At 44.8% G+C, this 14,524-nt stretch overlaps 1 protein-coding gene across 9 annotated transcripts in view; it reads left to right on the top strand.

The window, feature by feature from the left end:
* Window positions 1–14,524, top strand: part of LOC105568302 (homeobox protein 5-like) — a 277,344-nt gene that overhangs the window by 96,201 nt on the left and 166,619 nt on the right. Inside the window, exon 1 of one of the 9 annotated variants that reach the window (XM_012023875.1) lies at window positions 8,273–8,316. The exons of the other annotated variants lie outside the window; for them this stretch is intronic. The gene's annotated coding sequence lies outside the window, so the exon portion shown is untranslated. Of the gene's footprint in view, window positions 1–8,272; window positions 8,317–14,524 lie in introns of those variants that run through there. 9 annotated transcript variants of the gene reach the window in all.

Genomic DNA, 14,524 nt, shown 5'->3' with positions numbered 1-14,524 from the left:
AAATCTATTTTTGACAATCATTATTGTATGTTTCATTAACTCTAGTCCGCGATGCATAAATAATTCTCGATAGCTTTTCTAGTTAGTTAATATTTTTACTTTGAGGTGTTATTTTGAATTTCGAGATAATATCTTACTAATTAATTTGATGCTGTAGGAGTGTATCGCGCTCATCGTCTTAGGACGACGGATGTTACGCCATTGGCGAAGGGTTGAGATCGACCGTCGGTGGGTGTCTCCTCTCTTTATCTCCTTGCACAGATTTTAATATAAATTATAATCTAATGTCGTTTCTTAATACCTTTTCACCCCCCGACCGCCGTCGCCGCCACCACGGTTTCTCCGGACCCCAAAACGCCGAGGTCATTATTAGGGATTTCTCATTATGCGATCAATCATTCTCAGGGATCGCGAAGCTAATTTCTTGCGTCAATTAATATTGCGATAGCGGCCATCGACGGAGAAAACGTCGACGGCATTCCTTTTCTGCCCTCCGACCGCGTCGTTCCTCATTTTCGTATCATTTAACATTCAATGGAACGTCTTGCTTAACGTTGCAATCATGCTTGCTCTTCGCGGATCGTCAAAAAACTGCCAAATAATAGCGAAGCGATATATCACAGCGCATGCTGCGTTTACTTTATAGGACAGTTATTATTAATTAAATGACACATATAACATCTAGTAGCTTTGGATTTACAACATAAAAATGAATAAATTTTAACAATTATTTATCATTGTTTCACGTAAATTAATAGCTCTTATTAAAAATGATAATAGATTATGTAAAATTTAATCTGAACAAATGACTTATATCCGAATGCATCTATTGTTGCAAGACAAAACCACTGCTAATACATGTATATAAATGCATGGCACGAAATTTCATATTTTTATTCAATCTTTAAATTATTAGATACAAATCTTAGCTGATTAAATATATGACAGGTGAGATACGTAGCTCAGACACACGCGACCGGCGTCGCCCTCGAGACAATAAAAATTGCAGGCGAGATCGCGTAGGTTGATCTCAGGAAAAGCCTTCCCGATACCTCGAGGTGGTACGTAGAGCGAGAGTTAAGATAGAGAGCAACCGATGGATTTATGCCTCGGACTACGAGGCATCATCGTTCTCCCCCGATGGATATATGGGATTTCTCCCACACATCTCCTACTCTCTCTCTCTCTCTCTATTTCTTCCCTAGCCAATATTTGCTCTCGTACGCAACGCCTTGGGTTCCGTATTTACGAACAAATACGCATATACAGATATATAAACGTGTCCTCCATGTTTGCCTTCTTATATCTGCCTGTATCTCACGCTGGCCGCCCCTAAAAGCTACCGTCAAACGCCCCCCGAAATCAGATCAGTAACCCCTTTAGCAAACTTCAGCTTCGATGAGCGCGCTGTAAGACATCTTCCTGCTGCAGCAGCTACATCGCATTGCTGAAGCAAATATTTTCATTCTTTTGACAGTTGTAGTTCGGAAAGTGATAGTGAAATGTATAAAAATTAATAAAGTCCATCGTTCTCGAGCTAGGATAAATAATCTAAGTAACACACAACAATCTATAACAGATGTGTGAAAAGTCTTAAAAGTTTTCCTAGATAATTTTGCCGCTAGGAATTATTATAGTGTCAATAAATAACGAGCGATCATCACAGATACTACGGAAAACCACGTTGAAGTTTTATAAATGCATTTGTTTGAATTTGTCGAACAGCGCGAGCACCTTGAATATTGGATGTTAAAAAAGCGTAGCATATTTATTATTCATTTTCTAACAGCGAATTCTCTGATAGTACACCCTCGTGATCCCACTCTTGTGAGAAATGTTCGGAAAGTCCGGGAGCTGCGTCTCCGAGGAAAGGGGATCTAAGAGGTGGGAGAGGGGGGAGGGGGAGGGGGAGGAGGTGACCGAACTTTGGACTTTGAACTTTGCCGCTCGAGTGACCTCGCGGCCGTTTTATTTCACTTTCGGCCATTAACATACTTCGCTCCGGGATTTTTCCTACTTCTGCGTGCGAAGTACTGGTGCTTGCATAATTACCGTTTCACCGTCTTGCGGTTTTCTTTCTTATAGCAATTGAGTGAAAAGTAAAAACATGGTTTCAAATGCCCCTGGCTTGAAGATGAGGCGTACTGTTCCGAACATTTCGAGGAAAACGATTTAGCTCGTCGTATAGATTTATCCTCAAACGACAAGTTATTGGCAACAATTATACACGTCAGACTAGTACTTGTCTCATACTCTCGACTTGGAGGGGATCTTTTCTGAAAAGCCGCTGTTTCGTTTCGTTGTCGTCTACAATTCCGCGAGTATCGCCGTTTATTGTTCGCGATAGCTCGGAAACAGCAGTGGGGCACAAAAAGACGAAGCGAGAATCGGCGGTACCCCGAAGAAGGGACGGCGGTCACGCGCGCGACGGAGAGAAAGAGCAAAAAGAGGAAGGCAGCCAGCGAGGCGGGTAGGAAAGCTCTCTTTCGCCGTGGACACGGCGGGGAAGAGGGCTTTTTCCTCCTGGCCGAGGATCCATGTATGTACCCCACGACCACCTACGAGACGACGCCGGCGTCGTCCTTCTCGCCGGCAAAAAGTAACACGAAAGTAAGCCTATCGTGGGAGGCGTGGAACGCGGAGCTTTTCCCTGTGTATCTCGATGAGTTCCCGACGAGCTCTCGCGGGAGTGGGGGCCACGCTTGCGCGGACGCTTCCGGCGAGGAGGGACGGTGAGGACGGAGGAAGCGAAAGAGGGACGGAAAAGCTCTCTAGGATTTCGAGGGGAGGACGTGCGCGCGGGGAGGGACGTGGACGTCGCCGGGGTAGGACGTTCCAGCACTCCTCTTCGAGGCTCGCGGATGCGAGGGTGTCCCTTGCGATCGCTAGTTTTTGAAATGCTTTTTTTTTTTAAGGATTATCAATATAGCGATGTGAAAATCACGCGCATCAGTTCGTACATTGAACACCGAGTTTCGCTTTTTAATATTATGTAATAGCCTTACAGAATTTAGCTGCTCAATTCGTACATGTAGTACATCGTATGGGGGAAATAATAGTAGTACAATTACGTACTTAGCAGTAATTATTTTGGACAGTTTCCAAAATGGTTTAAGCGAAAAAACTTACTTGTCATTGCCGCGGCTATTAGTCATTTTATTTCACATTTATCTATTGGATTTCTATACTAACGGCTTCACTAATTTGCGTCTCTAAAGAATTAATTGCGAAGAAAGTTGTTGTGCATTCTAAACTGTTACTTTCCGTTTCGTTTCGTTTCGCTAGCAACTTCGAAAGTCGATAAACTCCGTTAGGTGACGATATCAGCACGACCGTAAATGCGCTTATTAACGGAACAATTGTAAATTAAATCATTTGGGAAACTTCGACCGGAGTCGATCGTCTCGGTGCGTCAAAGTAAATATCACAATCGTTAAAACATCAAAGTACTGTGCACCAGATATGGATTATCCCGTCAACGTTGTCATCACGTTTACTGTGGCGAATGATTTATGGAAATGGATTGCGATTAAACAATTAAACGAAAGGAGGCGAGGAACGACATAAGACGCTGAAGAGGAGAAATTGTGCGAATTTAAGGAATTTGTCGATCAGCTTTGTGTAGCGCATTCGCCTTTCATTCGCGATTCTTTCGAAATGCTATGAGAAATAGCACATTGAAATAGATGGCAACGCGAAGTTAAGCTGTCATCATAATACTACAAACCGTGTGCTATGCGTTTAAAATGTCTACATTGATAAATGAGAGATTCGTTTGCGAAAATTCTCACTTCAATTACGAAGCTTCGGATTTACTTGGCGGGACGAATGGTGAGAGAACACACGTGTACGATGACGGAAAATCATTTATTCATCCTGATAATATACGTTCCGGTTTAATTTAAGCTATCATCGAGTTTTTTCACTTGTGTGACGCATTTAAAAAATTATTTACATGAAATGTACGCATATCTGACAGGCGACAGCCCCTAGTATCGATGCACGTGTATCCGTGCACATTAATTACGGTATGCGCGCAAACCGCGTGGCGAATATCGACAAACGTTATCGCGCGCAGTTTTAACGTTGATCTTTCATGTCTGGTAAGACAAGAGATATGAATGCATGAATGCATTGGAAGTGTCTTGGAACTAGAGCGACTAGTATCTTCCTGCGGCGGTAAAGGACGTGGAGGGAAGGAAGTGTCATATGTTTCATATATACTGAACATTCGTTTTACCTCGCGGACACAGCGGAATGACACGCGAAACGATATTAATTGTTCCAGCCGCGAGGTATTATTTTCAGGATAGAAGGGACAGTTTTTATTTTCGTTTGCACAATCGTTCTCGTGCTCTATCTTACCGTCGCGTTTAAGGGCGTTTGCCTTTAGCTGTGCTCGTTTCCCCGCATTATTCGGCGTGAATTTGAGAGTAAATTTTCGATTTGCTTCTCCCCGTCTCTCCGCATCTGGCCGACGTTCCGTCCACGGACAACTTTGGAAGGAAACTGGAAGGAGTAAAAGTTGCCGACGGTTGGCGGAAAGAAAGATAGAGAGGCGAAGCGAGAAGAACTACTTCATTGGTGGAACTTAATTCACTTAATAGATTCTAAATGGAGTAACTCCGATCTGGCAAGACTCGGCCGTTTCTTAAGCGTCGGAATAAAAAGTTCCTGTCCCGGTGAGAACGGAGACAGCCGACGCACTTCAAAGACAGGTTACGGATCAGCAAAGTGAAAGTGATCGAAAGAAACAATGTGACACTTTCAAAAAATAATCGGCACGATCCTCGGTCGGTTAACAGTATGACTTTCTCCTTTAGCTTTTGAATATCTTTGTGTGCACGGAGAGAATTTTCTCTTAAAATTTGTCCCGAAAATCGTGTAATCGTGGAACAACATGGTATTTTGTAGAATTTTATGAGAGTCTTTCGAAAGTCCACCATACTTTTCACTAGCAATTATACGTTGTATACATTTTACTAGTATGGTAAAATTTCATAAAGTTCTTGAAAATGCCATATTGTCTCACGATTACATGATTTTCAGGGTAAATTTTAAAGGAAAGTTCGCTCCGTGTACACACTAATCGTGTATATCGCACTAATCATAAATTATCAAAGTTGTATCGGAATCTCGTGTTATAAATGGGCTAGTAAATGGAATAAAAATTGACTAAGCGAATTTAAATTTTATCGCTTACGCGCTTGTCGATAAAATTCTTCGTCGAAACCGCGCTTATCGCTCGTACCCGACATTTATGTGAAATACCATTAACCACCGCTGTCCAGCGTTCGGTGAAACGAGAAGAAATTGGAAAAAAGAGGGAGAAAATGTATTTTGCTTTCATGCGAACGCGCAAAATATGTTAAAAAAAATAAAGCGACAATCCAGATTGAACGTACGTTATATTACATACTTCGATAATTCTCGCCATCAGCAAACCGGTGAGGTTTGTCCGGCGTTTGCTTTTGATGCTTTTGAGCCCGCTGAAGTGGTGGCCCGTGGTATTGGCGCAGGTTCGAGGGAGCCACCCAAAGAGAAACGCATTGGTCTCCAGTAGCTAATTTATGACTTCGGAGGTGAATTTTGTGCAGGAAACACATCAAAGTTCAGTAGCGGTCAATGCAGCTCACGCGTATACGGCGAGAGAGGAGGATGGTATATCTGCGCGGGAGAAAGAGAGACGGGTTAAAAGATGAGGGAGAGGTAAAGGGGGGGAGGGGAGAGAGAGAGAGGGAGAGAGAGACAGAAAGCAAGCAAGAGAGAGCGAGCGTGGAGCTTCACGGACGGTAAAGCAACCACGGGCCGCGCTCTAACTACGTTAAAAGTTTTAATATTAGTTTAGTCGACGGCCACGGTAGATTGAGACGTAATTCCAGGTAATACCACGGTTCTACGAGCTACTTCCAGCTAATACCGAACGAAACGCGTTCTACAAAGGACCCTCCAGCCCCCGCGCTCCTTAATCTGCATTAAACTCGACGTTCGGTAGCCCGCCGCCTATCCGTCGGCGGCGAACGAGCCGTCGTCCATATGATCGTATGGTATCTTCGGTTTTTGCGAGAATCCGTCGACTTGTCCCTTCGGCCTTTCGATCCGGCGCAACCCGCGATTCGTAGCGATTTCAATGACACCATCCGAGAGCAGTCTAGCTTTCAGCTAGAATATCCCGTCGCTTTATTACTTTATTACTTAAAACGGGACAGTGGCATTTGCCGATATGTTTTTCAGCTTAAATATAAGTAGTTCCTCTGAGCTTCGTAGCGTTTTTGACGAATTGAAAGAGTTCATAGATGAAGGATACAAATTTACTTTTGCTTTTTTGGTTCGAGATATATCTTGTATTAGCATGAAGTACGTAAAATTTGTAATTACATCGGTAATAATTACAGATAATTTATCAGGACAGAGTACAAGCGCAGCATCGTAGTTTATAATTAATAAATTAGCATTGAAACTATTATGAAAGCTTGCACGCTACGTAGCAGTTTGCTTTCTTTATTTTGCAAAATAAATTTGCTGGAAAAATGATGTGTTAGCACGTGAAAGCGGGTTGCTATTAACAGACAATCAGTTTCAGACGAAAGTTTTCTATTAGCGCTCGAATGTAATCGTGAAATCATAATGTGATTACACCGTTCTATAAATACGTATAAAAATGTAAAAATGGGTGATAATAATCAATATATCCGGTGAAACGGATGTTATATGTAAGTTTATAACAAACTAACTTTATATAATTTCTCTATGCACTTGAAAAGTACTTCACAACCTCTACTGTGATCACTGCTTAAGTAGTCAAGTGATCGTTTAATGTTATGATGAACGAGCTGGTCGAAATTATGTTTTTAACTCATAGAAATTCTTAACTCGCCCTTCTAGTTGCTCTTCAAAATTCATTTTCCGTAAATTCACATTATTCAATCCTAAAACGTAACGCTAAATAAATTTGCTAATCGCACATATAAATATAAAATATATAACATCGTGAACATTGATATATTCGGAACATATAAAGTTTCGTAATGATCTTTGTAGTCTCCTATAAGCTGCGAATATTGTTTTAATTGATTTCCATCTTGCGCGTCTTCGTGTCAACGCCGTCTAAAAATCGCGACGCACCCATCGTTACCAGGTAACTATGTGATTTCTCCCAAGATCGCAAGCACGCCGGCTGCTGCAGTTTACGTGCACTTCGAGCAGAGGTTTACCCTCGTCGCTGGTAATTGAGCGAGGCGAAGGGTCGCGCTTCCGAGCTCTCGTAATTTCTTGTCACACGACGGACGTTTCGGAGTGAAGCGCGGCAAGGCGCACAGGGCGTACGAGCGAGGGAATAGGAAAAAATGCACCTGCGACGGGTAATAATTTGTGCCGTCCAAGCTGCGGCGGGAGGGCCCGGGAGGAGCCAAGGGACGAAGGAGGCAGCAGGGGGATGGCGAAAGGAGGGGTCGAGGAGACGGGGGAAGAGGATGGAAAAGGAAATAACTCGGAGGTGGACCACGCGTTTTGCTTGGAAGCTCGTCTCCGTACTAGCAAAATCGTACTACGCCCTATCTTTCTTCCCCTCCGCGCCACCCCTCTCTCTCTTTCTCTCCTCTGGCTCTCTCTCCTCTCTTTCGTACTCCCCCTCCTACGTCTCTCCTCGTTCTCTCTCTCTCAGAGACGAGTCGATGCGTGCGTACGAACACAAGCGAGAAAAGTTTTATTCTCACCAACACTGATGCAGGTCCAACGTCGCATATCCAACCTCGTCTCTCTTTCTCTCTCCCTCTCGCACTCTCGCTTTCGCTGTCCTCTCTCTCTCTCTTTCTCTTCTCACTCGCTTCTCTCCTCCTCCTCTCTAATCTAACTCCTCGCAAACGCGCACACAACCGCGTATCGGCGCTGTTGAACGTCGGCGGTCTCCTCCTCACCAATACCAGGTTGAAATCCTCCTCCGGCTCCTTCCACCAACCCCTCTTTCTGCTTCCTCCTCCTCCTTCTCCTCTTCCTCTTCCACCGCTGTCCTCCTCTTGACGGTGGTGTTGTACGACCTCTCGGGGTTGCTCGTGGAAAATCGGCGCTCTTCGTCGACGTCGCGGCGCGGACGGTTCGGACGGGCCTCGTAGGGCTGCCTAACGTCGATCACGGGTCTACGTCTCCTCTTTTGAGCTTCCTAGACGCGTCTTCCGGCATCGCGGTAAACAGAGAAGAGATCAAACGGTGCCCCGGAATCGTACGAAAGATGGAATCTCTTGCGGTTCCCATCCAGCCGGCCCCCGATATCGCCACGATCGTCGATTGAGAGGATTTCTCCCGCTCATCAACGCGAAAGTAAGTACCAAGAAATAAGGAGTGAGACTCCTCCTCCAATTCCGTGCGCGATCTCATCTTCCGCGATTTTTAACCGAACTTTCATTCCCGGAGAAACGTTGCTGCGAATCTAGTGATAAGCTTTCGTCCCTTCGTAAACACTTGACAAGTTGATAATAGGATAAAAAATCGTCGTCTGTGTCTGCGCGCGTGTGAAACGAGAAGAGGGTAATAACAAATTGTAATTTTCTTTCTTCTTGAGTTTCGTCTTTTTAAAGAGCACCTAAATATTTTTTGACACTCTGTTAACTCCTAGATTGAATCTAATAATCGTATTGTCTTTTCTGTGTACACGATATTTACAACACAGGAACAGGAGAAATTAGTTAGTTGATTCATGTGTGCGATTTCACGATATAACGTTATACGACATTCTTCCTTAGCTTTTCCACAGTTAATAATAGCGCAGTCTCGCGTTATATTTATGAAAAAAAAAGAGTTTCCTTGACTCGATTACGGGCCCCGCATCTTTCTCGTCTCAATTCGCGTTGCCTCGCCGGCACGTTGGTCCACGAAAGACGGCGCGATTTGGCGGTCGCGGCGGCAAATTCGCAGGTAGGCTCGAGGTGGTGTGCGAACGTGCACTTGGAATTTGGTTTTCGTCAAAGTTTCCAAGGTGAACTGGTTGTGCGCGCATCTGCGGGGGTATACACCTCACAGGGGCGAAGGGGGGGAGGCGGTGAAAGAGGATCGAGGGCGACGGCGGAGGGGGTCTCGGTTGGGAACTTTGTTCTTGTTCTTGCGAGGAACTTCGGCCCACCTTCCTGCGATCCCCCTCATACCCCTTGTGCCCCCTCACAACCCCCGTGCCATTGAACAAACTAGTCCGCTTCAACGATAGTTACTTCTTTCTTGTTACGCGGCTACCGAGTTTCGCGCCGACACGCCGCTTACGGAAGGTTGCGGTGAACTTGGTACCCTCGTTCGCCCCTTCTCTCTCTCACTCTCCATTTCGGCCACGAGGGATCACCGGGATTCGGGGTTAACGACAGTTCGCTTGTCCCCATCGTCTTCCCCAACGATGCAGCCGGCGAAGGCCAAGGTATCAGCGAATGCACAGTTCACCGATACAGTGAAATCGGTGCTGTTCTTGAGCAATTATAGCGGAAACTCTTGTTAGACATCTACATTAAGCTGAAGAGTAATCTGATAGTTTCTGTTCTCCAAGTGGTTGACGCCGGATATCTTTGGTACCGTTTTCTCTCAAAGTCATGGTTGATAACCACGAATCCTGTCTCGTCTTCCTCCTATCGTATAAAAAATATTTATCGCGGTATTAAGTATCGAAAGAATAGAATTTAGTTCGATTTCTAGTACTTTAATTTAAAATATTGTCTAAATCGTACTTTAATAATTATTATCAACATCAAAACTTCTCTGGTGGTATTTATCACTTATTTTACCTGAGTAAAAAAAATTCTCTCCACAAATATTTCATATTTTTTATTTACTGTATCAAGATGGATAGTATAGAAACGTTTGATGCTAGATCGAGAGAAACGTATTTAGAGTGCATCAAGCATGTTCTAAGTTAAACAGCCATAGTATCGAAGAAAGACATTTGTTACAGTGAGTAGTTTGCCGACGATGTGGCGTAGCGATCAGTTTTTATGATTAGATTAATATTTAAGAATTCTTCCAGAGTATCACCCTCTCGTGAACAAAAGAAAGAGAGAGAGAGAGAGAAAGGGGGAGAAATCGGGTGCCAAACGGGAAGGGGGAGAGAACACGAGAGGAGAGAGAGAGAGAGAGAATGAGTGAGTTGGTAGGGGAATTGTTACCCGAAGTTTAAACTTGGTTGTCGACTGCCGTTAACAAGGTTTGCCATGGGGCTGGTTCAGTAGTGTCTAGGTCTCGGGGTGTGCCACATCTCGCGTCCGGAGACGCTCGTCTTCGTCGTGTCTTGAAGCTGGTAAACGGTCACCCGCGATTTCGTCATTTTTCCATTCTGTCGCTAAGAGTTGCGCTACCGTCCCGGACGAACGATGGTTGTTCAAGTCGTCCCTGCGTGGTCCAGGGCGTAACGGTGTCGATTCGCTGAGTGTTGCCGCGTATAGTTGACATTAGAGTGATTGCGATTAATCTGCAAAGGAACGCGTGAGATTCTTCAGACGTTGCACCGAGACCTGTCGACGGATCGTGTCATGTACGTACTCATCATTGCTGGCATTTGTAGACATATTTATTATAATTCATTAAACATTACATAAATACACTGGCTTCTCGCGATGGGCTTTGGACATTACATTTTCGTCACTTTATTGAAAGGGTTACGCGCGAAAGCAATAGTCGACGGTCGCCGAACAATCTGCAAAAGATTGGTAATTTGGAATATGTTGCTTAACTCTCGCATTTTGACGCTGGAGTTTTATTTTCTTCGATCATTTTCTTTTCGCAATTTTATAAAAATTTGTATCTTTTCCATGTTTAAGTAAGTCGTTACCTGTTTACATTAAAATTAATATTGGCCCTGATGTCTTGGTACATCGTAAACTTGATCTAATACAAAAGTAAAATATTTACAAAGCGTGTTACTGAATTGCTTGTTTTCCGATCAAGGGGGGAAACAGTTGGCTATCGTTACGGCGCATATCGCTGTGAACAACGTACTCATCTAAGGGTCGGCTAGAAGACAGCTATAATGCTAGATAATGTGCAGGATTTAGAATTTGGGCGAAAGAGTCGCAGCATGGCGCGGCCACCGGTGGTTAAAGCCACCCCGAGTTCGCTGATTATATCGATTTGAAGCCCCCCTAACGGAATTACGTCGAAAATTGCCCTAACCTCGCACAACCTTAAAGCCACGCGAGAAGGGGTGACGCCTTCGGCTTTTATCAATTGAAAACGCTTCGAGTTCTACGCTATTGATTAGTTTATACTGTACATGCTATAGATTTTAGTGAATTTTTCTTTTTAATACGCGCTAATCTATAATAGTAAAAGGGACGAGAGGATTAGACGTGTCAGGCTGTACTTAACAATCATAAAGTCGTTATCAGTTCAGAGTTTCCTGCTTGATTGAAAAAATAAGCGGCTATTTAACTGACAATCAATGTTATATACATTTTACTTTTCTATTTTACATTTATATGATCAAGTAATGGCGTGTGCATTACAACGTTCGCGCGAATGACATTTATCATAAGCAACGTGTCACGGGCGTGATTAATTGCTTAACGTCAGCAAGCTAAACCGCGGAGAGACGATGGCTTAATTAATGAATAATTAATTATACACATATTCGGGGCGGTAATTCCCCGCGACTTATGCGGTCGATTATTTTAACTTTCTGTTTACTTTGTCGTTTGACGACGATCGCGTAGAGCACTCGGCCGTTTGCAGGAGCGATGTAACGGCGATAGGTAATTTTGAACGATACGTTACGTCGATGCCGCCCCAGCGGAAAGTAATTCACGTCGCAGTGGCTTTTTATCGCGAATGCGGGAACGATAACCAGTGCCGCCGGCATGGCGCTTGAGCGCCACACGCTCAATCACTCGCGATGAGACAATAAAGAGAGGAAACGAGATGCAAATCGATGCAAACTTTTATATACGAATCGTGGCCATCGACCGCCTGTTCGACGGTGGACATTGTCCGTCGTGTATTTTTTATATCAATGTAACCATTACATCAACGAATGACCGGTTTATTGGCGTTAACATGTTACCGATGCAAATGGGCGTGCATAATGTTCGACGGTTATATACAACGATATCAATCGCATCACTGCAAATATTCCAAAGTTAAAATTTTTGCGCATTTACCGTTTCTAAAGGACATTAATAATCCACATGCGAGCATTATGCAGGGAGAAAATGTAGGACAAGGGAAAAATGGCCTACATTCGTTTTATTTTGTTGAATTTCCAATGCTACGAACATCTTTGTAATTCTATTTTGGCACCTTGCTGAGAAAACAACAGGTTCAATTGGTTTCTCTAAGCTTCTCATGTTTCTTCTTTAGGAGCTAGGAGCGCAATTTATTTGGTCGCTTTGCCTTTCGGTTTTACGCTTGATTATTACGGGTCGTTTTTCAATACGAATTTGGTGCATTGAAGTTCCCAAGTTATATCGTTCTGAGATGCTGAAAATATTGACGGGCTATTATGTCGCACCGCGACTGATTTGTAGCTCGGTCTCTTCGGCAATTTTCGGTTATCCCGGCGAGTCCTTGGCGATATAACCATAGCGGGTGCTCGCGCGATAGCGTGATCCAATTTGTCGAAGAATGCGCTATCGCGGGTAACTGCGAGACGGTGCAAGAAGACGATGGAAAGGGTTAGATGGGGCCCGGGAGAGGCGGCGGAGCGACGGTGGCGATGAGGGACGCGAGATGCGGAGGGGGCAGGCAATTAATACGACGCGGAGGCATGCACGTCGGCAGGCAACGCCGAAGGCTCGCTTCATTAGGGCCCGAACGAAGGGTTGATTTTTACCCCGAAAATCTCCCTACCGCCGGCTCATTGGTTTCCAATTATCGAAATGCCGTCGCCTTAGGGCATTCTTGTCTTGCTTCTCCTGCGCTTCCCCGCCCCTCGCCGAAACCTTTATGATCATCTTTGTAAGCGCGGTTTCATTTATTGAACAAACGCATCCGCTACTGATTTTCAGTAGCGTTTATGCGCAAAGAAGTTACTTGGTTTCAAATCTGTTTGAGAGCGTTTTTCATCTATTGAATGGAAAAATGGAAGGTTGACGTACCTTGGTGAATTCCGTTTGGAAATATTCAGGTCTCAAGGCTGATCTGCCAAACTGAATTTGAACGCAAGAACACGAGCATTATTTTTGGATATTAGCTTTTAGTATACGTTGAAAGGGTTGCATATTGAAATTATTAACTCATTGATTTCTATGGTCTTTAATCGAAACGTTTAAGCATTCTAGCGTTTCTTCTGCTGTCTTTATTGTCACGCGAGATACGATTTTATTTGTACGGTTTTAGTCACACGGCAAATATGTCCGCTGTTGTTTCTAATTTACGAGAGCATTTTGATTTGATTTCTGTGAGAATAACGAAAGGTCGATGCGCTTTGGATCGAGAAATATTTGATAAAGCTTGTTTGGGATTGTCCGGTTTTAGAAGCTTTGTAGGAAACTATCGTGAAACTATCTTAACGCAAACATCTCACGAATTTCTTTTCCATATCTGCAAATATATTTCATTTGCAAATATAACTCTTTTCAATTAAATTAATCCAGTGTTTAGGATTCGTGGAGTCTTCCGTTCGACGATGCTCGTTATCTATTCTTGGTTCTCTTTTCTCTTGTCAGTCCCGCGAGACGAGATGTAGAAAATAGCGTCGGTTCAACAACATCTCGCGAGAATCGAATATCCTGCGAGGGGTCTGCGTTATTAAAGCTGCTGCACGTTCGAAACGAGAGGGAACCGAAAGCAGCTAAATGCCACATCGAGCATGGACCCCGGCACTCTTGTAGAATTTTCAAAATTCAACGCGGACAGGGGGGATAGAAGGAGTTTCTCTACGTATGGAAAGGGGGGAGGAGGCAAGAGGGAACGGGTGGGACTAGTGAGCCTGGGAATAAAGCCTGGAGATCGGAGTCACCGACGGCTCCCGGAGCCAGTAGGAATCTCGGAATCCCCACGTCGTGCTTCCGCACCTGTTTTCCGGTGCATCGAAAAAGAGGCGGGCGTTCTTACGCTCGGCGACGGACCAGGCGAGGCGAGGTAGTGCAAACGAGAAGAAGAAGAAGTAGCGAGGCGGAGAAGGCGGAAGAGAAGCCGTGAGGTGGCGGGTGACGCGGAGGAGGAGGAAGGAGATGGAGGTGGAGGATGGCGGATCAAGAGAAGGAGCGTGAGGAGTAAGAGGTGGAAGAGGAGGAGGAGGATGACGAAGAAGAAGGACGAGGAGAAGGAGGAAGAGGTAGAAGAGGGCGAGAGGGATGGCCGGGGGTGACTAGGCGGGGGTAGTCCAATCAGAGCCGAGTACGGGTGGGGCAGAACACCTCCGCCCTCTCCCGCGTGTTACCTCCTGCGGCCCTCCGCAACCCTCCCGGTCCTCGGAATGCGCCGGAACCAGCGCTACCTCCGAGCAGGACCACCACCATCCCACCTCTTCCCCCGCGTGGGGTTCCTACTCCACCTTCACCTCCTCCCACGTAACCTAGCTTCCTCCGGAACCCCCGCGGCTCCTCCTGGCGGCTGCCCA

Source organism: Vollenhovia emeryi, unplaced genomic scaffold (genome assembly GCF_000949405.1).
Source record: "Vollenhovia emeryi isolate VEMERY1.0 unplaced genomic scaffold, V.emery_V1.0 DF939130.1, whole genome shotgun sequence".
Lineage (NCBI taxonomy): Eukaryota > Metazoa > Arthropoda > Insecta > Hymenoptera > Formicidae > Vollenhovia > Vollenhovia emeryi.
Note: the sequence above shows the minus strand (reverse complement) of the source record. Positions and strands in the feature narration are given on the sequence as shown.